The sequence below is a fragment of the Sebastes umbrosus genome, chromosome 10 (genome assembly GCF_015220745.1).
Source record: "Sebastes umbrosus isolate fSebUmb1 chromosome 10, fSebUmb1.pri, whole genome shotgun sequence".
NCBI classification, from domain to species: domain Eukaryota; kingdom Metazoa; phylum Chordata; class Actinopteri; order Perciformes; family Sebastidae; genus Sebastes; species Sebastes umbrosus.
Window position 1 is genome coordinate 11917032 of NC_051278.1, and position 26225 is coordinate 11943256.

A 26225-nucleotide genomic window follows, 5' to 3' on the forward strand; every position below is an offset into this window, starting at 1 on the left:
TTTGACTCTGGGTAAAATGGCAAACATGCATATTTCCCAAAATGTCAGACTGTTCCTTTAAAGTGTTTATTTATACAGATATGATTTATTTATCTGTTTATTTGTATATGTATTTATGTCATATTTTGACCATATAATTGCTTTATCATTACACTCATAAATAATGTTTATAAATAATATTCTTCCCTATGAAACTTGTGTATTTTTAAATGTAACAAGATGCTGTCAAACTCTGTCAATCACTGTGCATACAGGAGAGAATATATTTAAGGGTACACAACAGTGTCATATTGATCGCTTTCATCCATTATAAATAACCCAATATTTCAATATACCCGTCTCTGTATAGGTCAAATCTATGAGTCATTACCTTGAGATGCAATTGTAAAATACCATAAGGATAATTTGTAGTCGTCGCTGCAGCAGCTAAGGGCCGTTTGTTGTGAAACGAATTATCATGAATTACTTTTGCAAAAGCTGTTTGACCTCCCAGATGTGATCACATCCTTCTCATTCTAATCAGGTCTGCTGAGCAGGTGTGGGAGAATAAATGCAGCTCTGTCTGATCATGTGATTGTGTGTAGGATGCAGAATATGTGATAATGGTGTATGCATATTTATGATGTGATGTCCCCCCCTACATCTGTATCCACATTGTACAACAATACCATCATTTATCTTGTCAAAACAATCTGTCACGGCTGGAAAAAATTATTTACTGGGATTGGGAATTGAGAGGATCATTTCCACTCAGTTTGTGCTCAAATGATTTTAGCTTTATTTAAAGCCAGCAGCAGTTACGCTTGACTCCCACATCAGTTTTAAACACGGCGGAGGCGGACAGCCCACCTGCATCAGCTTATTATTCAAAGCAAACAGCAACTGACACAGAAAATGACACGAGATCAGTGTTGTGCTCTGCTCACTTTCACAATGACGTGTTGTGGCAATTAATGTAATGCTGCAGTGGTATAGGTGTGAGATGCCAAGGTCAAAATAACTCATTATATGATCTCTGTGAGCAACTAAGAACAGGTGCTTGGCATTAAAGACTCCTACAATCAGCTGTTCATTCGTCTCCTGCGTTCACAACATTTAGCGTCATTTTCACTGAACAAAAATAGTAGTTTTAAGTCCATCCATGTAGTTATTTCCTAAACCTAACTATAGTGGTTTAGTTGCCTAATCCTAAAGTGACGCCATTATGCGTCTCTGCAAGCGTGATACAAGGCTGATATGAAACGTATTCATGAAACGCATCCCGTGGTTTGCAGAAACGTACAATGTCAATATTTTTTTCTGACGACTGGGTTGTATACATATGCACATACACACAAAAACACAATTTTAATTAGGTCCCATGTAACTAAATACTTCACTTAAAGGAGCAGTGTGTAGGATATGGCGGCATCTTGCGGTGAGGTTGCAGAATTACAACTAATTTAAACTTCTCCCGTGTGCCAAGCGTGTTGGATGTGTCTAGAAGTTAGCCCTCAAGTTGTAAGAAGGTGTGAATACTCTTGTGAGACTCGCTGCCCGACAACCTATCCTAACCTTAACCATTCAAGGTCAATGCCTAACTGTAACCATCTGGCAAGAGTTTCACAACTTGGGGGTTACCTTCTAGACTCAACTCTAGCGTGTAGGAGAACTACGGTGGTCCATGCGAAAACGTGAATGGCTCTCTCTACGGCCAGTGTTTGGTTTGTCCGTTGTGGGCTACTGTAGAAACATGGCAGCCGGCTCTGTGAAGAAGACCCGTTCCCTATGTAGATATAAACGGCTCATTCTAAGGTAACAAAAACACAATGATTCTTATTATCAGGTAATTATACACTAACAAAAACACACTTATTAATATTATATTCCCTTTCTGCCAATATATCCCCATAATATTACACACTGGTCCTTTAAGGGCATCGAGCGTCACGGATTTCTGGGGAAAAAGTACAAACATCTATTGCAGATTCTCCCAGCCCCAATTCGCCAAGCTTCACACCTAACAGTCAGTAACAGCCACCGTGGGCCAAGTGAGGCAGCACAATCTGTTCCACAGGAAGCTTTACAGGGCAATGCCATCAACGGTGAATTGGAACCACTGAAGTGTTGCGTCCAGCTGCTGTGCTGCACTTCTGCCTGGAAGTAGATCAGAGGAGCCACAGAGTCAAGAGATTACAAGTGTCTGGAATTAGGAGGGATATTTATAGGAAGTGGGTGAAAACAAGATTTGGTGGGAGGGCTTTGAGACATTCCTAATAAAGCACAAATGCACACAGACAGTCTGGGTTGAAATTAGAATTAAAGCTGCTTTGACACTGAGCTGCTAACCTGTGTTCTCTGCAGCAAGTTTGGGATGGGATGCTGAACTATTTGTGAGAACACGGTGACAGATTTAGTGCAAGGCTGGATTATTACTCCTAATGATGATGTATATATATATATACTGTATATATATATATATATATATATATATATATATATATATTATTATTATTATTTATCATGGATACCTAATGATTTGACATTATACAATAATCTTACCTTTGTTTATGTATAATCAATAAGAGTCACTGCTTTTACTTTAGTCTGCTTGCTTCTCCTCTTGTTCTCAGCAGACAGGCTATTGATCGCACTCCATTCACCATCCTGATGCCTGGCTGCAAAACATTTACTTTACATTGTAATCTGAGGAGAACCATAGTGCTGCTACTACAATGCATATGGCATAGTATGAGCGACTACAGTGCAATGTGAGATTATAGCCATGAGAATGGATCGTCGTAAACCTTCTGGGACACCAAATACCAATAATGAACGTGGCATGCATGCATGTGCACACACATCTTTGGACTTCTTTGTGCAGAAATTTGAGTCAAACTAAGACTTATACATGCTCAATGTTTTAAAAAAGGAGTGTTAAAGTGAGAGAAAGGGTGACAGATTATCTGCTAATGACGTTTGTCACTCTCCTGTGTGTGTCCAGCAACTTTCTCAGCACATTCGGTTGGAAGAAGGCATGTGTGAAAGTGGTGGATAGGATGGGGTTGGGTGTGTGAGGGGAGTACAGTACCTCAAGGTCAGTGAGGAAGATACTGCAGGAAGAGGGGGGAGGGAGAGCACAGCTAGAGAAACAAATGTCATCTGTGCATTCTAACGTATATCTATGCAATGCCAAAGATATTATGCCAAAGCATGTAATAGACCTGCTTGTCCACCAGAGGATAACGTGTCAGTGTCACGTTTTGCCTTGCTGAGGCGTGAATATTACACACGTGTATGAAGGTGCAGTACCAGCAGGGGGCAACAAAACCACTTAGAACAAGTCACCAACATCACTAACGTAATTTACAAAAAAACACCTCTCTCCTGGTTCAACGTATTGTCATACAACGGTTCATATGATATCTTACGAAAAAGTTATTCCTCCTTTATCGTTTGTTTTCCTACGAATGTCCAGCAACACGTGTCAATTTACGCTCCTTACGTGCATACAGTCTTTTCAAAATAAACTTCCGACTTCACAGGAAACGACTTCCTTAGGCCTAGGCAAGAAAGCTACTTAGTTAAGCTTAGGAAAATATCGACTTAGTTAGGATGAGATAACAAAAATACTTAGTTGGGATTCGTGGGATATACACAAATTACAGTGCGTTACTTTTCGTAGGTATACGAACAGTGTTTGAGAACAGCCTGCCTGGTTGAAAGTCCTGTGTTTGTTGGACCCATCCACCTCCCCTCCAGCCTGCCATACAGTAAGTGCTCTTTCTCACTTTTATTCTACGTCACTAGCTCTGAGCGTAGCATATTTACACGGATGCATTTGCATTACAGTCAGTACAGACTACATGGCGTACAAATGACACGCCTACAGCAAGAACCGTGTTCTAATTACACACTTTTGCCTTGCGCATTATCATGGCATTCACACGCCTTTTTGTGCGACCGGGCTGATCTATTATGTAGCCCGCTGGCCTCATGCTAAGAGCTAAAATGCCATAATGTCAAAACTTCACTACATTAATGCTAGGGCAGCCTGCAGGCTCTGTCTCATATGCCATTTCCTAGCATTGCTGTTGCCAGTGTAGGTGGATGATTGTGGTCAGTGACAGCGGGATACATTTTTTCATCTTCATTCATTACTTCCCTTTTTCTCGGCCTTTGAGTTTGACTCCAGCTTTCTGTCTCATTTGCCGCTTTGGTTTTCATTTCTTCCCCTCCTTTCTCCTCTTCTCCTCCCATGATCCTCCCCTTTCATCACACTCTAGTAGAGGTGGTAATCGGCACAAGCAGACGAAAGTACTGCTGAGACAAATGAGAGCGAGACTCCCGCTGTGGCTGCCTAACTCACACTTCACACACACACACACACACACACACAAACACATAAACACATACATACATACTTTGTTCACCAGCTAGCCACTAACTTTAGAGGTATTATAGCGGCTATCCCTACAAAAAGTAATGCACTGTAATTCGTATATATTCTACAAAATCAATTTGTAAGTAATCCACGTAGGGAAGAGGTCGGGTGGATGGGTGGGTCAAAAAACAACAGACTTTTGCCCAGGAGACCGGTGTATGTACCTCGTGTGAAACCAGAAATCAACGTTGATTTATTTGTCACAGAACTTCTGTACTTAAGTGACGCCACTTCCAGAGTTACGACCTTTTCATAAACCTAACTGAGTAGTTTTATTTTCAAAAGATTGGAGCGGAAATTGACACATGGTTTACATGTTGCTGGACATTCGTAGGAAAACGCACAAAAAAATTAGGAATAACTTTTCATAAGAAATCATACAAACGCTTATATGAAGATACAATGACTGTGGGAGCTTTGGATAGAACTGGAAAGGTTGATGAGAGCGGTAAGAGTGAACCAAAATAGTAAGGTTGCGGGTCAGACACCAAAACAATTAGCTAAAAGACTCGCTTCATAAAGGAAAATTCAGAGTTGGATGATAATTCTGGGTTTGTCATTATGAGTGACACCTTTTATATTAAGTATGGTTAAGTGTCCCTCTCCTCATAAAAATATTGATTAGAGCAGCTTTAAAGACATACAGTTATAATAGGTTACACGCCTCCATCAATTGTCAGGTCAATCTTCCACTAAACCCATCAACCCAATGGCAATATACTGATATGCTTAGCAGGGTAGCAAGATATTCATCAAAAAAACATATAGTTTGAGATTTTTGGACCATGTTACCTCCACAGATTCACTCTGGCTGTGACCAAATGCTTGAAGCGACCTCCGCCTGCTTTGGGATGGAGGACCTGCTGATTTATAAACTGTGTATGCACTAGATTTCATTATAGGATGACCATGGCTGCTCCCACAATGCATATCTAATTCTGCTGCAACGGCTGAATGAATTCTCCAGCCAGCCTTTGGCTCAGGAGAATGGTGACTACAGGAACGGTCACAGGCGGAAAGGACTCTTTGCACTGTGACAAATTCAACCACCCTCACCGCGGGGGGGGGAGAAGGGTTTTATTCATGCTGACGCAGCTGTAATGCTCTCAGTATCTGTCACACTGCTATACATTCACTTTTTAAGGCTGCAAAATGCAATTTTGCAAGTTTTTTCTTTTGAAATAAAATGAGTAGGAATTATCTATTATCAGCCCGTGTTAGCCATGTGCAACAGAATGTGTCCACCATATTCTATATCTCTCCCTTAATTCTCTGATTTGGCTTTTCGATAATAATTAAGCCATATGCTGTGGGCACAATCAGTTGTAAGCTGCATCCAAACAATAGCAAAAATCAGTGGGTTAATAAAACATGTGGCAGGCAGGTTAATGCCTAATTTATACTTGGCTGAAAAGCCAAACCAAATAAGTGGGTTTGTTACCTAAACGTAGGCGTCATAGTGTGACGCACTGGGCAACCCGGTTGCGGAATTATGTGAAAGGTTGGGATGAGTATGTGTTGATCAGGTATAACACTGTATTCTTAAAGGGGATTGGCTGTGTTTGCCACCTGCTTCTGCAACATCTGTGAGGACTTGCTTGAAGCACCACAGCCGCAAACTAGATGATGTCAAAGTAGACAGTTTACCCAGATGAATGATGCTGTCAGATATGAACTCTGACGGCCAACTTGTCTGAAAGCAAGATTTAAAGTTATTGTCGCTTTATTTTTTTTTAATCTTTTTTGAGTGTCCCATACTTTCTCTACGCCTTATTCTCTCTCCTGTGTAGCCATAGCTTTTCCCCTTGAACTGTCAATCAGCCCCACTTACTGTCCCACATCTCTGTGTGAACCTTTCACCCCTGTTGTTGAACCCATCACTCCTGGATTACCTCTGTTCCGCTGAATCCCCGGCAGAGACGAATCAGCCCGGCTCTGATTAAATGATCTTATCTCCTCCTCTGCAGGTCTCCTGGCAGGCCGGTGACAGGCCGCTAAAGGGCTTGTTTAAAGTCTTTAGAGTAGACCGGAACATCTCTCTCTGGTTTTACGCACCTTTATCCACTTTCTTGCTTGTCTCTTCATCATTTTAACCAGCGGTCCTCTGTAGAAAGTCCTCTTGCACAAGATTGAAACATACATAAAAGATAAAGGACAGAGTGGTTAGCGTACGCAATATGAATGTTGCCTGTCAAAACATTTGTTCGACTGGAAAAACTGAGTTTCATTTCACAACACTTTAAAATCACAGTGCTGTGACAGTTATTATTACTTTTAGTCTTCGGATGTATGAAGTGCTCTGATTCTCAAGAATATAGTTTCAGCATGAATACCAATGAACGATTGCCCACAGTGTTGACAAAGTATAAAAGCAAGCTATTCAACTTGACCCTAATTTTCACGCTCTTTGTTTCGAGTGAGACATTTTTCCTGCCAAGCCGTGAACATGCTTTCATTAAAATGCTTTAGATGTAATCCATCAAAAGTGTTTTTCACGCCTCCATAAGGCCGTTGTTTTAACCAAAGGCCTCTTCCTAATGGCATTGATGAGGAGTAGTTTTCGATTAGCGAGAGGCGATGGCTCAACATAATCACCACCGTCACTATGAATTCATTGCTTGTTAGAGCACTCAGATCCCTCCCTCTATACAGCACGTTGCATGGCACTGGAACTTTGTAGAGCCATGTATTGCACATTTTTAACTTCCACGATCTCATTCATCTTACTGGGAGCTTCACAGTCTGGTGCTTCTGAACAGCTTCAATCATGATCAAGTGAAACATCATAGAGTAAACGTAGATGGTTGTATTGTATATAATGTTAGTAAATGTCAGAAATGTTTGTATAAAACTGCTTGGATCCGGACCAACTCCTGGAGACAGGCCTGGGAGAGGTGTGTTCTGGGTGGGGTGAGGTGAAGGGCAAGGGTCAGGTACACCCCAGTAGAGCACAGGATGGAGCACGGCCATAGACTCTATGTATAGATGGACAACACGTCTCCACTTCCTCCCACTGTACTAAAGTGATATCGGGGTCCCGCCCACACATCTGAGCGTGGCCGCAGCTTGCTAGTGTGAGCCACATTGCTGCTACGTTAGCACCACGGTAGCTGTTTAGCTAGACAGACACAACAACTGACCATAATATCTCTATAACATTTATGATCAAATGGAAACATTCTATTACACAGACTCATGATGGTTATGGAAAGTAAAGTTACATCTCCTCTCTCATACAACTCCCGAGCCTCTGAGTCCGCGACTACTTCACTCAGAGCAGCTGTCAATCACAGCTGTCAGTCATGACGTATCACACCCTTTTTCTAGCATCAAATAACTAATTAAAACCAAACTCATCAGAAAAATGAACACCAAAGAACTACCAAAAATGACAGAAAAATTTATTTAACGTGTAATTTAACTTTTTAGTTTGGCCCATGTTCCATCTGCTAACATGGAGGGGGCAGGATTTATGACCTATACTGCAGCCAGCCACCAGGGGGCGATCACGATGTTTGGGCTTCACTCTTGGGAAGCTGTCATGCCGTCCATCTTTATATGCAGTCTATGAGCACACCACCCTATGACCCTATCGATCCCAGCAGAACGCCTCCTATTTAAGTGAGGTCTGCACATGAATGGATTGGTGTATCTCACAGTCATCAGTCAATCTATTTGCTCGTACACTATAGTTAATTCAAGTTTGGTTGTGTCTTCTTAAAGGAATAGTTTGACACTTTGGGGAATGTGCTCGTTTGCTTTCTTGCTTCTTGAGAGTTAGATGAGAGGAAAGTGGCATCAATCTTCTCATCTTAGCTCTCATCAAGAAAGCAAATCCCAAAATGTCAAACAGTTTTGATGGGGGAAGAATAATTTACATTCTCGGGTGTTGACCCTTGATTCCTGTGATGGTGTGGTTTGACTGAAGTAGAAGCTGAGTAAAAGTCAGTTTTTGTTGCACCTGTGTTATTTGCAGTTCCCCTGGAAATGTCATCTTTACAGTTTATTGAGTTGGTGACCTCACATATTTCACTGATAGCAGTAATTAGATTACTGCTCTGTAATGAGCTGACATGTTTCACAACTTCAGATATTCTGATAAAATGCATTTTGTAACATCAGTCCATCATAAATCTTGAATGTAATTTCCCACATCAAATATGTCTCCATCTTCCCTGATAATAAGAGGCTTTGAGGGGTAAATAAATGGAATTACCAAAAAACTGTCCTGGGACTGAAAGGGTTAATGTCTGTTGCATTTTTCATCCTTTTGCATAAATGATATGGAGGTTTGGCATCAGAAAACTAATGCATGTGAGTAACATTGCAATATCTGTATATGGTGTGTGGGAGAGTGAGATTGCCAGTTGAAAACAACACTTACAATAACGAGGAAATGACAGACTGCGTATGTAAGTCAAGTCATTTATTTTCATATAAAATAGTATATTTCATATTTCACCATCAGGGCTTTAAAGGTTATGTCATGCTGTCCTTATGGCATGTTAAAAAAGGATTGTTTTTTATTGGAAACCTTGACAAAAACATATTCATTCAAACAATTATAACATAAAAATAATTCCAGCTGGCTGACATTTGAGCATCTTAAGAAAAGTACGAAGAATAAACAAAGGGATGACAATTAGAGTAGCGGTCACCATGGGAACCAGAAGTTTTATTTGTTTGTGTCCTACTTTCCAGCCTCATCTGTTGCCCTTCCTGCTGTGAGAGGCTGAGATTTCAAGAAAAAATAGCATTGATTGTCATCTCCAGCTCAACCTTTAAAGCAACCTAACAATGTTCAGAATGACACTGTGATTAAAGGCAGGGACAGATGCAGCCAGCAGACTTCCTCTGAGGTCCGGCTTCCTCTCCGCCTTTCAAATCCGACATGGAAGTCGCATTTAAATGTGTGACGATCGCAGAAGTCCGACTAAGCAGAGGGTTTATAATGACAGTGTGAGTCAGCCCTGAACCTTTCTGAGGTTTTGAAAAATGTCATTTTTTTGATGAGGACATTATGTGACAAGCACTGGACTGGTAATTGCACTGGAGGCGAAGTGTTTTATAAGTGCTGGACCTTGAGAGTTGGTGGGTTTTATGGCACGTTGTCAGAGTAAAGCCGGGCGATGTACAGCAAAGTTTTGAAATTGACCATTTACTTTACTTTGAAGTGAAGCAAAATTACTAATGTGATAATACAAATACAATATTAAACCCATAGACTGTGTATAAGAAGTAGACGTAGTCACTGTGAATTCACCCACTGGTTTGTGGACTGCCGTTTTGAAGCCTCGAGTTTGGCATTTTGGCCAATGCCATCTTGTTTTTGAAGTGACACGAGAGCTGGAGCTAAGTACAACCAAACGCTGAAGAATTTTTTGGTGACCAAAATGTTAAAATCAACTTTCATGAACTGAAAACACACTGTGAAACGGTTAAAGTTGTAAGACGAAAACACGGACAACTCCTAGACCGCACAACGCCGTGGTAGCGACCTGTCAGTCACAAGGTAGCCCCATCCTAAAGCATTCCTTGCTTTATGGTCTATTTGACTCTAAATGGGACCATAATTTACTAAATGAACATCATGCTGTATTGAAGAAGACTTGAAACTAGCGATGGAGACCATAAACTCATGTTTAAAATGTTACTGAGAAGTGAGAAGTAGGAGAAGTAGGGTCATTTTCTCATAGACTTCTATACAATCAGACTTCTTTTTGCAACCAGAGGAGTCGCCCCCTGCTGGCTATTAGAAAGAATGCAAGTTTAAGACATTTCACCACTGGCTTCACTTTTCAGACCCGGAGGTTGCCCACTGGTTCAATCAGATACTGTCATGTTCTTGACATGTTCATGGTCGTGTAAAGCCTGGCGATGTTGGCGAGGTCTCCTTCGTCTGATGGTATGCTTGCTGACCAGTAAGGAGGCCTCTTCTGTCTGTTTTTGTACTTCCTGGTGAGCTCCTGTCCGCTGTGCTGGATTTAGAGCTCAGCTGACAGGCTGATGATGGCGCCGCTGGCAGCAGACATGTCTCTGTCCCTTAATTTATCCGAGGTGTGTAAATCACCTTAAGTGCCGCCCTAAAGTGCCCGAGCCATTTGAATGTGCAGCCCAGGCCCCGAATGGCTCTGGAGGTCATCTCTTAAATGCGTCACAGCGCTACAGAACAGAACAGTGATGTGCCCTCCGTCTGTAGAGGGGTGAAGGCGGAGCAGGAGATATAAGTCACTGCCTCACCTTGTGCACACTATCCCCGAGGGTCGGGCCGACTGTCATCTCTCATTTTTCTCGCTGCCATGACGTGAAGTGGAAGATGGGGATTCGTTGTGGTAGTTCGAAAGCGTTTTGAAAAGCAGTTTAGATAATTGATTGTCCGTGTTCTTGTCATCGCGTCCCTCAGGTGCAGCCTTTCTCTCAAATCCCTGACAGCTCTCCCGGAGATATGAGGAACGCTTTGAAAAGTCTTGTTGTCATTACATGCTACTCCGCCTCTAAAGGAGCAGAGAAGAGAGGGTGGATCCCTCCAGACTGCTCCATTGTGTTGTCCTCCAGCCATGGAAAAGACAAGATACAAGTTGCAAACAAAGCATCCATAATTCATCAAATGAAAACAGTCTTGAGACGTAATTGACTGGTAAAACATACAAATCCTGCTCCCCGGGGGCTGGTGCTCGGCATGAAATTACAGTGCATCATATCTGAAGAACTCCCCAGCTGTTTCACAGGCAACTAAGCATCTGCATTAACATTCAAGGTGTTTTCACTAAAGGAGGCCGGCTTGGATTAGAACTCTACTTAAGCAGACCTCACGAAGCTAACGTATTAAAGCTGCTGCATCTCTGTTTACGTCTCTGAGGATTAAGGGAGTTAAAGACCGAATTAATCAAATACTAGTCTTGTTTTTTACTTCTTCCTTTCAGGTCACTATGTGTATCAGAATATTGGGGTTTGTTGGACTAACACATCTGTTAATTAACTGCAAATTATAGGCTGGAGGAGAAAAAAGTCAATCTTTTATCATCGTACTCCGGTCAGGTTGATGCTGTCCAAAGACTCAGGCAGACATGTTTTCATACAAATCAAACAGTTCGACCTTCATTCATCCGTTTCTCTCTTTGACTCAGCCCGTCATTGCTTTAGAGAATCTCAGCTGGTCACCGTCCTGGCAGTGCCTCCGCCCCGTTGGAGTCCCTTTGATTACTTTTTTCCTTGGGGGAGGCAACGGGCTACTATGTGACAGCAGAAAATCAGTGGAGCAGACAAATATCTGTAATTCCACCCACATTCCCACGCCACGGGTAAAACTGGATGACTCTCGAAATGTGCATCCAGAAAAGATATTCAACATGCTGTGCTGTCTTCACTGGGGCTGTGCAGAGAGCAGATATTTGTATACAGAAGACAGAATCCAAAAGTATACAAGGGTATGAAACATGTAAAGTAAAACTGGCATTTTTCAACCTGGGTCTTATATCATTTTACTTTGGAGTTGCCATCTTCGTTGCATCCTGGAAACACTAACGCTAGCAAAACAAAGTATATCAGGGCAAGCCTTGCCAACCTTACTAGTAATAAGTAGCCCTTTAGATTAGCTATTTTTGCTAATTGCACAACATATCATACAACGGTTTGTATGATATCTTACGAAATTTGTTCCTAATTTTTCATGCATTTTCCTACAAATGTCCAGTTACCCATGTATCAGTTTCCGCTCTTTATATGCATACAGACTTTAGGTTTAGGAAAAGATCATGGTTTGGGTCAAAATAACTCCGGAAGTGGCGTAACTTAAGTACGGAAGTTACGTGACAAATAAACAGGGCCGGCTCTAGCCCTTTTGGTGCCCTTGGATAAATTCGGATTTGGACGCCGCTCTAGGGTTAGGGTTCAACCCACCAGAACCCTAACCCTAGCCCTGTAAACCACAACACACATCAGACATTACAGTGGTATTAAGACAAAAATTTAGATTTTTTTTCATAAATAACTGTATTTATCATAATATAAATAAACAATTGGTCCCTGATATTGTTGGCTTAAAAGATTTTAGTCAGTTTCACTACAATTTACACTTTTATTCACAAATAAATGCGGCCGGACGGATGAAAAAGTGTGAGAAAGAGAGATACAGGGGTGAAAAGTGTATTTCTTTCTTTCTTTCTTTATTTGTTCATTAGTTACCTCAATGTAGTAAATGAGGAAGGGTGCCCACCAGCATTTTTTAAAATTGTAATGTGTTATTTATTTATTTATTTTTTTAGAGGGCGGCCAGCGTCCCCCAGAAGAAGACACTCTAGCCGACCGCCTATATGGGCTACGTCTTAAGCTGGGCGTGCAAATAAATCAACGTTGACTACTTGTTTCACACAGGGTACGAACACCGGTCTCCTGAGCGAAAGTCTGGTGTTTTTTGAATCACTCATCCACCCTGACCTCCTCCCTACGCGGCGTTTGTCACTCCCTGGTTCACAATTAACTGATTTTGTGGGATATATTCAAATTACAGAGCGTTACTTTCCGTAGATATAGCTACGAATGGTGTCTGAGAACCGCCGGATCTGCAAAAGTACTTACTTCCAGGCAACCAGCTGCTGAAAAAACATGTATTACTCATTATTTAATATATATCATGAACACTTTAACAGAGGTGAACAGATAAAATGCCATGAAAGGCTTTGATTGCTTTATAAGGGAGTTATTGCTGTTGCTTTCCGTACCATACAACATTTTCAGGCAGTCTCTCTTTGAAGACATTCATAGTGTTGCACTCTGTAGTTCACATGAAAAGTGACTGAGATAGAGATGATTGATAGATATGATAAAAGAGAACTAGAGAAAGAAGTTCAAACTCTTGTTTCTTTCTCACCTCCGCACATCTGGCCAATCCCGGTGGGAAGTAGGTGTGAATATCTGCTTTGGAAAGGAACAGAAATCGTTAGACAAAGCCACCCCTTATCCAACCTCATACAGGTGTGGGAGGACGGGGTTCTGAAGCTATTCAACCATCTGACAAGCAGTTCTTACAGAGTATATTGGCTCCTTCACACATTTACACAATCTGGCGCGTGCAAATGAACAGGCAGCTGTTTGGTTAGCCAACAATTTTCCCTGGAAAGTAGATCCCTACGCAGGTCGCTAGCTACATTTAATCCAGTGTGAAAGTTAGCATGACTCATAGTCAGAACACACACAATTATAAGAATATGTTTGGAAAATACTGTAATTTCCCTTTAAATAGTCCTCACTGATGAAACCATCAATCAAGGGTTCCCAGACGGCTAATGATATGTTAAATCTCTTCTGAAGCCGGGTGATTTATGATACTAGAGTCATCATGGGAAAGCAGGGAAAGTGGGAAATGGGAGTCCGAGCTGAACTGGAGGGTGCGATCTCTTACTGAAGTCTCATCGTTGCTACGGTTACCCAGGTTAATGAGTAACCTTGGATTGATGGGGTTTCAGCATGCTCCTCCTGGAAACCTTTTTAAAAGCATTTAATAGAATTTATCCGCATGGTTGATGCCATTACCTCCCTCCTTACAGCAAAGTGGCTATACGTCTAATGACCTTTTACGAGGAACTGTAGAGAGATTGCATGATGACCTCCTATAGATCACACCACAGCTGTCTGAGATGAAGCCATACGGTGGAACATTTAATCATATGAATGCTTTTATAATCTCTCACAGAAGGTCAGGCTTATTTCCAACCGGTTTGATTCTTTGCATTAAGGCGTTTAAAATGTGCAACCCTCAAGTCGAGTTGTATTATTACAATTTAAAATGTAAGATGATTTTGCTTTATGTCCTTTCTTTTTTCTCCCTTTACTAAATTACATAACACGGTTTTAGGATGTTAAATCATCCAAATTCTTCCCTTTTGGTCCAATATATGACCGTTTTACAGTGTTTAGTATAAAAAAGATGAATCAAACTAATCCGTCCCACAGATTTTATGATGGTTGTAGATTCACAGTTCAATAATATCTTGGCTGACGTTCAAAAGAGATTCCAGAGAAAGAAAAAACACGGGGAGAAACAGTGAACTAAAAGTACCGCAAATTATAAATGGTTGAGAGCAAAAGGCTTTTCAAGTTTGATCAAACAAGAGGAAAACACAATCAGCAAAAGTTTTCTGTTCCGACTGGTTTTGAAATTGTTTTCTTATCGCTGTAATCTACTGAACAATACTGCTGCAATAAGCATCAAGTGAGATGCTTTTTGGTTCATATTAGATCTGTTATCGCTCTGTATCCTTCCTTGACCCACTCTGGGTTTATGGTTATAAATGAGTACAGCAGTTGTGATAAAAAACAGGCTATTTCTCTTGATTACAATCAGGATATGATGAATTAGTTCTTGCATTTCTGCAGTAACAATGATACGATCCCCAAAATACCAGATTTTACTCTTCACATTGTCATACTGTAGGTTTTATTTTATCAACATAAATTAACATTTAACAATTTACATACAAAGCATGCAAACCGCTGCGTTGTCTCTAACTTGTCCCGCCAATGTGACCTTCGCTGAGTCATTATTGATCGATTGGCTATCTGTATGCAACGCACCAGCAGACAGTCAGACACAGAAACACCTGACTTTAATCTCAATCACCCAGGTAACAAGGCAAGTTGCTGTTGTCATGAAAAGTCAAAAAAAGAACCGCAAAGTCAACACAACCACAACTCCAGCTCCCTGTATCTCCTGTTAAACAAGTGACTTAGTATAGATTTTAATGGATGACTCACTAATATTAATTATGGGTTGATTAAACCCTTCCACCTCCTAAGTTGTGATAATGGTAGGGTGTTTAATAGAGGATGTACAGCACAACGACAAAGAGGATGGAGATTGTGTCAACAGTTCATGATGAAAAAAAACATACAGTGGTAGAATGTCACTAAGTATATTTACTCCAGTACTGTACTTTTTGAGGTACTTGTATTTTACTTGAGTATTTCCATTTTATGCTACTTTATACTTCTATTCCACTACATTTCAGAGGGAAATATTGTAATTTTTACTCCACTACATTTCTCTGAAAATGTGACTTTGCAGATTTAGATTATTCATTAAGCTATAAAAGTATTAAACTGCGCTCCACCTTTACCAGCTGCAACATTAAAGTTATTATTTAATATATATTAACCTATTACTAGCATAATAACAGTACATGGTTTGTTTTTTTCTTATGAAGCGACATCTCAACCATTTGGTAGAGGCCTTTATTAATAAAACTGTGGGGTCTGTTTAAAAAAAAAAAAACATTGATTGTTATAATTGCCTCAAGGACATGTTTTTTCTTAGTGAGGACATTAAAGAGATAGACAGCAGTCGGTTTGTGTTGCACCATGTTGATTTGAACACTAGATGGCACATGAGGTTAAATAATCAACACTATCATGCAGTAAAACATGATAAATAGCCTATATGACTATTTCCCAGCAAGGTTTTCTCACTGTGATAATTTAACTCCTTTTGGTTTTCGACCACTTTTTGAAGTCTGAGAAATTCTCACAACTTTATATGCTGAAGGCAACGAACACTTCAAACACGAGTCGGTTTGACAGCTCAGTCTGCTTTGAAGAGCTTTCCTTCATCTCTTCATCTTGAAACAAGCAGCTTCACTAGCGGATTTACACTCTGTTTGTTTTTAGGAGACAAATTGTCTGACAGAAAACACGTTATGACTTCATCACAGTTACAGATAGAGCTATCAGTCAAAAGACATTTTGAATGCGATATGTCAACTCGGCTTCTCTGATGCGTCACCTCAAATCACTTTTCATCACATATACCGTTCATGTGTGAATATTGTACGAATGCGAGTGCAGTGTTTGCACATTTATGCACATTTATGCACAAAAACACATAAAGTTGCCGTGACAGCCAGGCCCCAAACTGAACTGTGACCACTTAAGACCAAACAAAAACTTTCCACATGGCTTGCTAAGTAAGTCCAATTGGTTTAAACATGAAACAAAAAGGTTTTCATGTGAGATTACAGAACAGATTTCAAAAACAACATCATTTTGCTGCGTTCGCCGATGAGATTTCAGTCATATGGCGTCTGTATTGTGACCGCTCCACTTTCTGAGTTTGTTAAACTCTTCTAATAAGGTTTATGTAATTTAGAAAAGCTCCCTTGAATCGGATCATTTTAGAGCTTTAGTGGATCAGTTAGCATGCGAGGATTAAGCTGCTGGAATATTCCCTCATCGTTTTCCATATTAGCCCTTCTTAATACAAACACAGGTCATAATAAGATGGTGATGAGCTTGAAAGGTTCAAAATTATATATACAATATGAAAGTAAAGTCACGGGCATGTTTGTAGTTGTTTAATGAACCACTATGAAGTGACTGCACCCTGCTGAGAATGCTGCAGACTTCAACACAAATATAATTTGTCTCTGAGGGACGACGGAGGCAGATGGGATGTTTATGTTGACTCTTCCTTCGGGTGGAGAAGATTTCCCATCTGTGTCCTTCAGGACACACGGGGGGAGTTTAGTGCCTCAGATAGTTAAGATGCTACTTTACTTTCTGTTGCATCTACTCTTTTTTGTTTTTTAGGTGAACCTGGTTTCACCAAATGAAAAAATATTGTCACAATTTCGTGTATTTTTCTGTTTTCTTTTCTTTTCCTCTCTTTATACTTTACCTGAAAAGTCCTTCCAATAATAAATAAAACATTTTGAGAAGGCCTGCTTACGATTCATGTCCCCACTAGGGCTGGATTCACACCACGTTGCACTGAAATCACCAGTCCTCCCATTCATTTGAATGTTGGATTTGCTTTCTAGGCTAAGGCGGGATGCCAAAAATAAAAGCAACATTCCTGTAGCAAAGTTGAAACAGAAACTCATTTTGGAGAAACGTAACCCGACGTCATGTTGCAGTGGCCAATCACGTAACCGGCGATCAGATCGGAAGACGCCCACGATAAGAAGAACCTTGTTTACCATCAAGCATCGTAGCATTCCGCTGTTTACCGAGTAACTGTGAAGATGGAATTGCCGCTGTTATGACTTTTCCAGAGCTGTACAGCCCCGGCATGAGGGAGTACAAAGACGTTAATCAGGCAGTCACTTGGCGTTCTACTGCTCTTCAAGGTGGGATTTGTGGTTTAGTATTATTACCTGTGCAACAATGACACTCCCACACCACCACACAACCCTGCGCTAATCGCCGCAACGCCTGATTTGGTGTGAATGCAGCCCTAAGGCCCTAACCTGTGATAAGGAGCCACAAGTGGTTATTACTTCATTTTAAGGGTTCACAAGTCAAAAATGTTGGAAACTGCTCTCCTACACTGCAGCTTTAAAGGTACCTTGTTGCGATTTTTACTGGTAGAAGCGCTATGAAGCAATTTATTCTACAAGAGGCTCCCCTGTTTTGTTTGGACGCACATGCACTTGTGCGACCACGTGGGCTTCACATGGGAGTTGGTGGCCGCAATGCACAAAAGAAGACTGCAAACATGGATGTAAACAGCGCACGATTTTGAATATTTGGTTGCGTCTGAAATTCCACACTAACATGCTATTTAGTACGCTTAAACAGTAGGTGAGAGTTTTTAGTATGTCTGAAACCTTAGTAGGAAACCAAAAGTACGCAAATTACATACTATTTCCGGTTAAATATAACAGTATGCAACGCTAGACAATACGCTGGCCTAAATATCCCACAATGCAATGCAGTAGTGACAACAACTTTGCAACGGATGTTGACGGACAGCTCTGTAACATGAATAACGCTTCAACAACTGCCTCCCGTGTGTTAGGAGAAGTAACTGTTGGAGCACACAAATGATGCGTGTACACACATGTTCAATCGGAAATATTAAGTACAGTCATGTAGGCTACATATTTATTAAATTCCTCCACATCTTTTTTTAACGGAGATGTTGAAAGATCTCTTAGGACGGGAAGTCCAAAAGGTGCATTCAGTGTCCTAAATCTGGGGACACTAATAAAACCACAAAGTCCATCTAGTCCTCCCGAGCTAAGTCACGTATTAAAGCTCTCAGTGTTTTGGGGGTTAGTTGCTGTCATGTGTGGAGACAAAGTTCACTACTCTCTGTGATTTCATAACAGCGAAACAGAGAAATGATCATCTGTTGTCAGTTTTACAGAGAATTTCATAATGGCATGGTGCCACCCAGTGGTTCCACATATTACAGGAAAACACAACACACTGAATAAGAAGACATACTTGTACTGTATCTGTTTAGCTCAGTACCACAAAGTCATATGGTTTCTCACCACAATCAAGTTTTCATTTCACACATGACAAAGGACCAAATATGTCAAATATGTTTCTAACAATAGTAATAATTAGATTTCAAAGTCATTCCATGGACCGAAACCAGAATCCACTCTTTTCTGCAGATCAGAAATTGGCTCTATCGGCTGTGTTTTGCTTGGAGGGACTCCCAGAACGAGAGTGATTGACACCCGATCAGCTTCAGAGTGCGTCAGAGAGGCAGCAGCAACAGCAATCATCAAACCACAACCCTCCTTCTTCTTCTGTTGTCTTTTCAAATCTACATCTGCCTTCAAGCTATATGGCACGGTGTGAAATTGTAGTACTTTTGTTGCTATCATTAACTTTTCTTTTTTTACTTACAGGAGTTCCCCGTGTAATTTCATGATTGATGACCAGAAGCGTAAATTGGAGTTGACTCTGGGGGTAATTACACCAGAGAAAATGAGAAGTCCTCGGCCACTTGAGGAACCACTTCATAACAAGGGGAACTGGTACTGCACAGATACCAGTGAGTGAAAGTTTTTTCTCCCTAATTTTAACAAAAACATTTTGTAGTTTTTTTATATTGATTTGTTTTATAGCAGTATAGGACAACAATGACAGTCTCTCTTTGACATTTTACACTCTGCCGCTCACGTTACCGCAGTTTCACAGGCGTGTCAGAGAACTACTGCGGCCTTCAGGTAACGTAAAAACGTGAAAGGCTCTCTCTAGAGTCAGAGTTTGGTTTGTTCGTTCTGGGCTACTGTAGAAACATGGCAAAGCAACATGGAGGACTCCGTTAAGAGGAAACGCTCCCTATGTAGATATGAAAGGCTCATTCTAAGCTCACAAAAACACAACAATTCTTAGTTTCAGGTGATTATACACTAATGAAAACACAATTCTGAATATTATATTCCATTTCTACTAATAGATCCCCCAAAATGTGACTAATAAAGATAATAAATATTGACAATAAAAAGTACAGAATCTAAGCAATATAAGTGCAAAAATATAAGCAATATGAACAACGATAATACACACCTAACGAGTTGTATATAGCTTCCTTGCATTAGGTAAAACTAATTACATATTTATACTTATTTAATCAATCACAAGCTTCTTTAATATATATATTTTTTAAATTTGTTCTCCATTTTCTTTAATCTAACACCACCCCACTCCCCACCGTCCAACTGCTGCTAAAGCACCCCAGCACTTTATTACTTACACATTTAACTCGCTGTGCAATACCTTCTTAGTATTTATTATCTTTTATTACATGTTTTATCCTTCTTGTTTTTATCTTATTATATTGTTTTTATCTTGTTCTCTTGCTGATGGTCACTGGAAGTTATCAAATGTAATTTTGTTGGGTGTATGAAAGTATCTTGAATCTCTTAAAGGCTATTTTGTTAATCACTGTCCATCAGGTGTTTTGAATGTAGAATCACATTTTAATGGTCTGATATGTTTAAGACAGGAGTAATTAAACTGGCAGATTTCATATAAACATTAGCCCTAACTGCTTTTAATCTTTTAATAGCCTTCTCACTGCTAATTTATGTATTGTTTTTCCAAGCGTCTTGGCTGTGTGGGTCATGGTCATCTCTGCTCAGGCGGTCGGCCCTGAATAGAGTGACCAGGGGGGGCATGTGACATGTTTGGTGACCGTTTCTGACGGGGCGCTAATGATCGACTGGCACGCAAGCGGGTTGTTAGCCAGCCGGACGAATTAGCAGGTTGCATGCAAAGGACTTGGTATCAGGCCAGACCACAAAATAGTTGAGTCATTTTCATTCTTCCCCTCCCTCGCCCTCGGAGGGAAGTGCAAACGCAGATAATCTCATTAGTAAAACATAACTTTTGTAAAAGAGCTTTAGAGTAACCCTTGATTGAACATGACAAGCCTGCACAGAGAGATTGCAGATATCCTGAGTAAACTAAAAGTTATTATTATATCACCCTCATGTGATAGCCTTTACTTCATGTGATGCCCTTCAGCTTTATCTTCCCGTTTCATCGGCCACTTAACCACCCAACCAGTTGAGCCTGTGTTTAGCTCTCGTGTTGACCCTTTGACCTGACCTTGCTATGAAGAATGGAAGTTGGACGACCTCAGAGGTGCCACGACCATCTCGAGATCCTCTGATTTATGAGGTTAAAGCAGAAAAATGTTGATCTGTTTTGTCATCCACAAGCTTTGATCGATGAAACACTTCCATTCAGCTGTCACAATAGTTTGACAGTCCAGCGACCTGCATTAAAAAACTATTCTTTATCGTTACAACCTGAATACAAAAGACAGATTATCCAGAGAAAATGTTAACTGCCATCACACAGATTAATGTCTCTACACTAAGGAGAGAACGGAGGACACATACAGCCCTAATTGTGTTTGACATTCATAAGCGAGGAATGTTTTAGTCAAGTGCTGAGACGAACATGGGAGGTCTCCAGATCGGCTTTGTGCCAACAAAGGAAAAATCCACTTAATAAAGTTAAAGCTATGATTGTTAAAGCTCCGGCTGAATGTGGCTGTCCTTTAATGATCATATGGGCTTGAGAGTGAGAGCAGCAGACAGACACTAACTACTAGAACAGTAGAGGGAGCTGCTCACCATTCCCTGATACTGATATCATTGTGACCGCTCTAAAGCTTTGTAACAGGAATAATTATTTTGTGTTTTCTAACTGGTAAATACTTGCAAGTGAAGGGGTTCATACTTAAATTCATATTTTATTGCAATTTATAATTTAACGATTTAATATAACTTTCCACACAAGTTTATATCCAACAATCCAATGACAGAAGGAAAAAGAGAAAAAAGAAAATTGCACTATGGGAGGAAAAAAACTCAAATGAAGAGGGAAACGGGGCGTGAATAAAATAAATACATAAAAATAGTTCATTAAATAAATAAGCTAAGTAAATATTGTGCAGTAGAAACAAAAGAACGTCTTAATTGAAGGGTGACTTTATTAGCTTCCCCAATGGGGCCATATTTTTTAAAATAGTAACCATTACTTCTATTTAACAGCCTAAGTGACAGTATTTCAAAGTAATGCTGCTCTGTCTTAATGACTGCTCATTTACAGCGGGGGGAAATGCTGTTTTCCATATATTAGTAATTCAAGTTTATGCTGATGACAGCAGAGACTGACACATGGAAAGAGCAGCAAAAGTCTCAACAGTAATTGAACTGGTGAAGATGCGTTCTAAACGTTTTTGCTTTCTAAATATGTGAAACAACAAGGTTTAATATTTAAAACAAAATGTGTAATACCTCTACTTACCTTCGGACACAAATCAGTCAAATTCTTAAAGCAATTCCTTTTTTTTCCTTTTCTTTTTTTTTGTATTTATTTATATACTTTTTTTGAAAATCCCTAAAAAAACTTTCTCAGGTTTTATTCATTAAGAGTTTAAATTTAATCCATGTTATCAGCTTCATCAAGACTGTTTTTGTGTAGTTTGATCAGATTTGATGATATAAAGTAATAACCAAACAACTGTCAGGCTTTAAATCAAATATTGCTAAACCCGAATTGGTGCACAGCAATTTGCAACCCACTTCAAACCAGTGAGAAAAGCACTGAAAAACAAAAATACATAAATCTGTCATGTGAAATATAGAAAACTATTCCAACTTTGTCAGAAAATGTTGTGTTCATGTAGGATCTCATTGCTCACAGTAAGTAGCTGATTGGAAAAAAAAAATGGTTTTCAGTGCCTTTAAAAACATTTAAAGGATCAGTGTGTAACATTTCAGGGGATATATTAGCAGAAATGAAATAAAATATTCATAACTATGTTTTCATTAGTGTTTAATCACCTGAAACTCAGAATCCTTGTGTTTTTGTTAGCTTAGAATGAGTCCTACATATCTACATAAGGAGCGGGTCCTCTTCACGGAGCCCGCCATGTTTCTACAGTAGCCCAGAACGGACAAACCAAGCACTGGCTCTAGAGAGAGTCTTTCATGTTTTTCCATTACCTGAAGGCCACTGTAGTTCTCCGACACGCTTGTGAAACTGCGGTAACGCTACTGCAGTCTCTGAAAGGGAGGAGTGAGCGGAGGGGTACTCAGTTGATTGCAATCTTCAACTACACCACTAGATGTCGCCAAATCCTACACACTGTACCTTTAATGCATGCTATGAACAAATAATAAAGATGAGAATCCCCACAATGAATTAGGAGAGCTCCAAATGCACACAATCAACTCCAGTCCTGAAGTGTCATTGAGACGTTGCACTTTGTGTGATACTGAGATCAGTCTCATCAAGAGGATGGAGGGAAAAGCAGATGCACTTTCCCAGAAACATTTAACCGGTACATTCAGATGAAAACCTGACCAGTTTCTGTGTTGTTTCTAAACTGTTGTTTATCAATGTGCATCCAACTTTGTAATCACTGAGACATTAGGGAGTAGTAACGTCTGGTATTAGCAGTATTTATCGCTGCTTCTGTGTTTGGGCTCCTTATCTGATTAACCGTCAATTTGACATATTTCAAAAACTGGACAGCGGAGCAGCTCCCGGAGGCCTCGAGCACTCAGGTCCTCAGAGGACATCAACTCTGACCTCGTGATTCGTCTTTGGTCAGGGATATTCCTCACAAGATGCCATGTGCTTCAAACTCACTGACAGCCAAAATATGAACTTTGCATCTGGGAGGGTATTTTCCCCTCCCGCAAGAAGACGACCCTGTGACCTCTGTGACCCCTGGGAAAGGTCAGTTACGTAAGAGTTGATTAAACTGGGAACATTGAAAAATAATATTCTACATAGTGTTATAGAACATTTTGCCTGTGGAGGGCTCACTCCATTTACTGTTTTTCTTCTGTCAGCTCGGTGAAGCATTGATCACTTGAATCACAGCCCTGTGGGGATTTAAAGGTGTATTTTTACAGGGAAATATTTGAAGACAATATGACATTCTGCTTTGAGTTATTGAGTCATCTTTGGTGATCCAGACATTGGCTCCTATTGTATTGTTTCATGTTAAAGCTCTTGGTAGTCATTTAATGTTGATCCTGATGCATACCGGGACGCTGTCCAAGACATTCTTAATATTGATGCAGGTTATGAAGAGAGCCAGGGCTCCTTGGCCCTCACACATGATTGACATTCCAGTGAAAGAGGCTGAAGTATAAGCTGTTATATTGCTTTACTCCCCGCGGTGTCAAATGGAAATGAGATGAATTTTGCAGACGTAGCTCGGTGTGTTTCAGGTGGAAGCACAATGCAGCTCTTGAGAGCAGGACAGAGGTCACAGCACTACGAGATCGGCACTGATTCATCACTCTTCCTCTTTTCTTTTTCTAAAATTGGACGTTTGCAGATCTTGTGTTTTGCTCTCTTTCTCTCCGTGCTGTGTGTTGTTCTGCTTTACTGCCTGACCGTAATTCAGCTGTGCAAACCTGAAGTGTAAAAGCCCCTCCAAACAAAGCGTAAAACGAATGGCCACCAGCTGCTGTTTCTTTTTTACGGTCCTGTAGGAAAGGAACCTGCTCGGAAATTTCCTGCAGATGTGAGCGCATGACTGGCTGGTGACAACTTATAAAAAGGAGACTCTGGGGCACCCAGTGAGTCCAGAGGGAGACAGAGGGATCAAGCCTGCATGGGGATAAGGAGAAACAGAGTGGGGTCTTACCTTAAAAGGCAGAATCCTGAAGGCTGTAGGCCATAACAGCAGGAATGTAGCCCTCTGACCTGAACACCCGGTACTTTCATACACTCTCCTTTATGTGCAATTCCATGCAGGTCACCTTGTATCCTTAACAAATACACTATGATATAAAATATGAGTAAACGGTCTTGGACAGTTGAGTCGTGAGTCATCCCTCTCTTGTAGATATAAGACCGTCTGGAATTCTGCATGTTATCAAGAGAGCAGAGGCAACTCCACTGAAAATAAACAGGAGGTGAACTTTCTAGAGCCAAGGTAATTTTCTAGCAATGTGGGAAGATTTGCTTTTTGAGAGTTGAAAGCTTTACAATGGCCATCTGAGAGTTAGAAATACTAAATAATGCTCATCAGGCGTAAAAAGCCATGAATCAACACAGTCAGTGTCCTGTTCATTGTTAATGGAGCAGCTGAAGGATGCAGCTTTCAAAGCAATAATTCAGCATTTTGGAAGATACCTCTAGATTCTCTTTCTTTCTGGGAGTTACTTGAGAAGATTGATATCACTCTTACAGACGGTTAGCCAGGCTAGCTTTTCCCCTGTTTCAAGTCCTTATGCTAAACTAAGCGGCTGCTGGCGGTGGCTCAGCTCGTTCTCATTCCCAGGGCGTCAAATACCGAGGCTTTGTCATGGCCGTTGGCGTGAGATATCAACGCACAAGGCACCGTTTAGCGCTGGTATGACACGCACTGGGCTTTCCATTAACTACAATGTAAACCCATCCGCTGCAACAGTAAATGCACAGGGAACGTGCTGTGGTGACGTAGTTTATAGAACGAAAAGAGACACAAAAGGGGGGTGGGACGAGAGGTGGATTGGTCCAACAAAAACAGGGCTTTCATCCAAGAGGCCGCTGTGCGTTACATTTCACTTGCACTTTACAATCAGCTATTCGTTCGTGTCCCGTGTTCACAATGTTCATTTTCACTTTACAAACGTAGTAGTTTTAAGCCCAACCATGTAGCTCTTTCCTAAACCTAACTATAGTGGTTTTGTTGCCTAAACCTAAAGTGACGCGAAGGGGCGTGACAAAGCGGCAGTAGGTCACGAGTTGGGATGAGAACGTGTTGGGTGGCTACATATTTAACATACAAACACAAGAGTGGAAGGCTATATCTATCAATCTTACACACACATTGTATCTCATTAGTTTAACCAGTTCAAATCGACAATTTGGGGTTTTAGGAGGAGTGCAAATAGGCGCAGTGCCTTCCTGGGGAGTCATGCCGGAACAGAGACCTGTAGCTTTACTGTACCAACCGTATCTAGCAACCTGCATTATAGCTTGAAACGTTTCACAGAAGTACTGTGCAGATGGATATAAGCTGCTTTTAAATAGCTGTTTTTATGCTCGGTTAGGCTAACCATGAATTGGCTCCAGGTCCGTACTTGTGCCGCTTCCACGTCATAGAAAAAACTTTTATGTCAGGTGCCTAGCTGTTATTCCAAGTCACAGATATCAATAATTTCTCACTTTGGGAAAAATTACTATACACAGTTTGTTTGTTTTTGGCTTCCCTGCAGCAAAAGTAGCTCAATTACTCTATTGTGTGTCTAAACTCAATAGTGTGACTACGAGGTTAGCAGTGGGGGTAACCATGTGTGAACACTCCCAAGTCGAAATAAAGGTTTTCCGTTTTTTTTTTCTATTCTGTCGACCTTGTGTGAATGTAGCATTATCCCATTACATAATGAACTTCTCATCTAACTCTTGGAAAGAAAGCAAATGGACGTACTGTATGTCTCAAAATGTTGAACTATTCCTTCAGTGTCACAAGCAAGATTATATAAACTATAGATAACGGTTCATGGTACAATTAATGAAAGGCCTTATCAACAGACTGTATATATAG

At 40.6% G+C, this 26225-nt stretch overlaps 1 long non-coding RNA gene across 1 annotated transcript in view; it reads left to right on the plus strand.

Annotated features, from left to right (window-relative positions):
• LOC119495879 overlaps positions 1 to 26225 on the plus strand; it is a 48124-nt gene that overhangs the window by 17342 nt on the left and 4557 nt on the right. The window contains exons 3-4 of the long non-coding RNA XR_005208585.1: positions 18820 to 18900; positions 19060 to 19205. This is a non-coding gene — a long non-coding RNA (uncharacterized LOC119495879). The remainder of the gene's footprint in view (positions 1 to 18819; positions 18901 to 19059; positions 19206 to 26225) is intronic.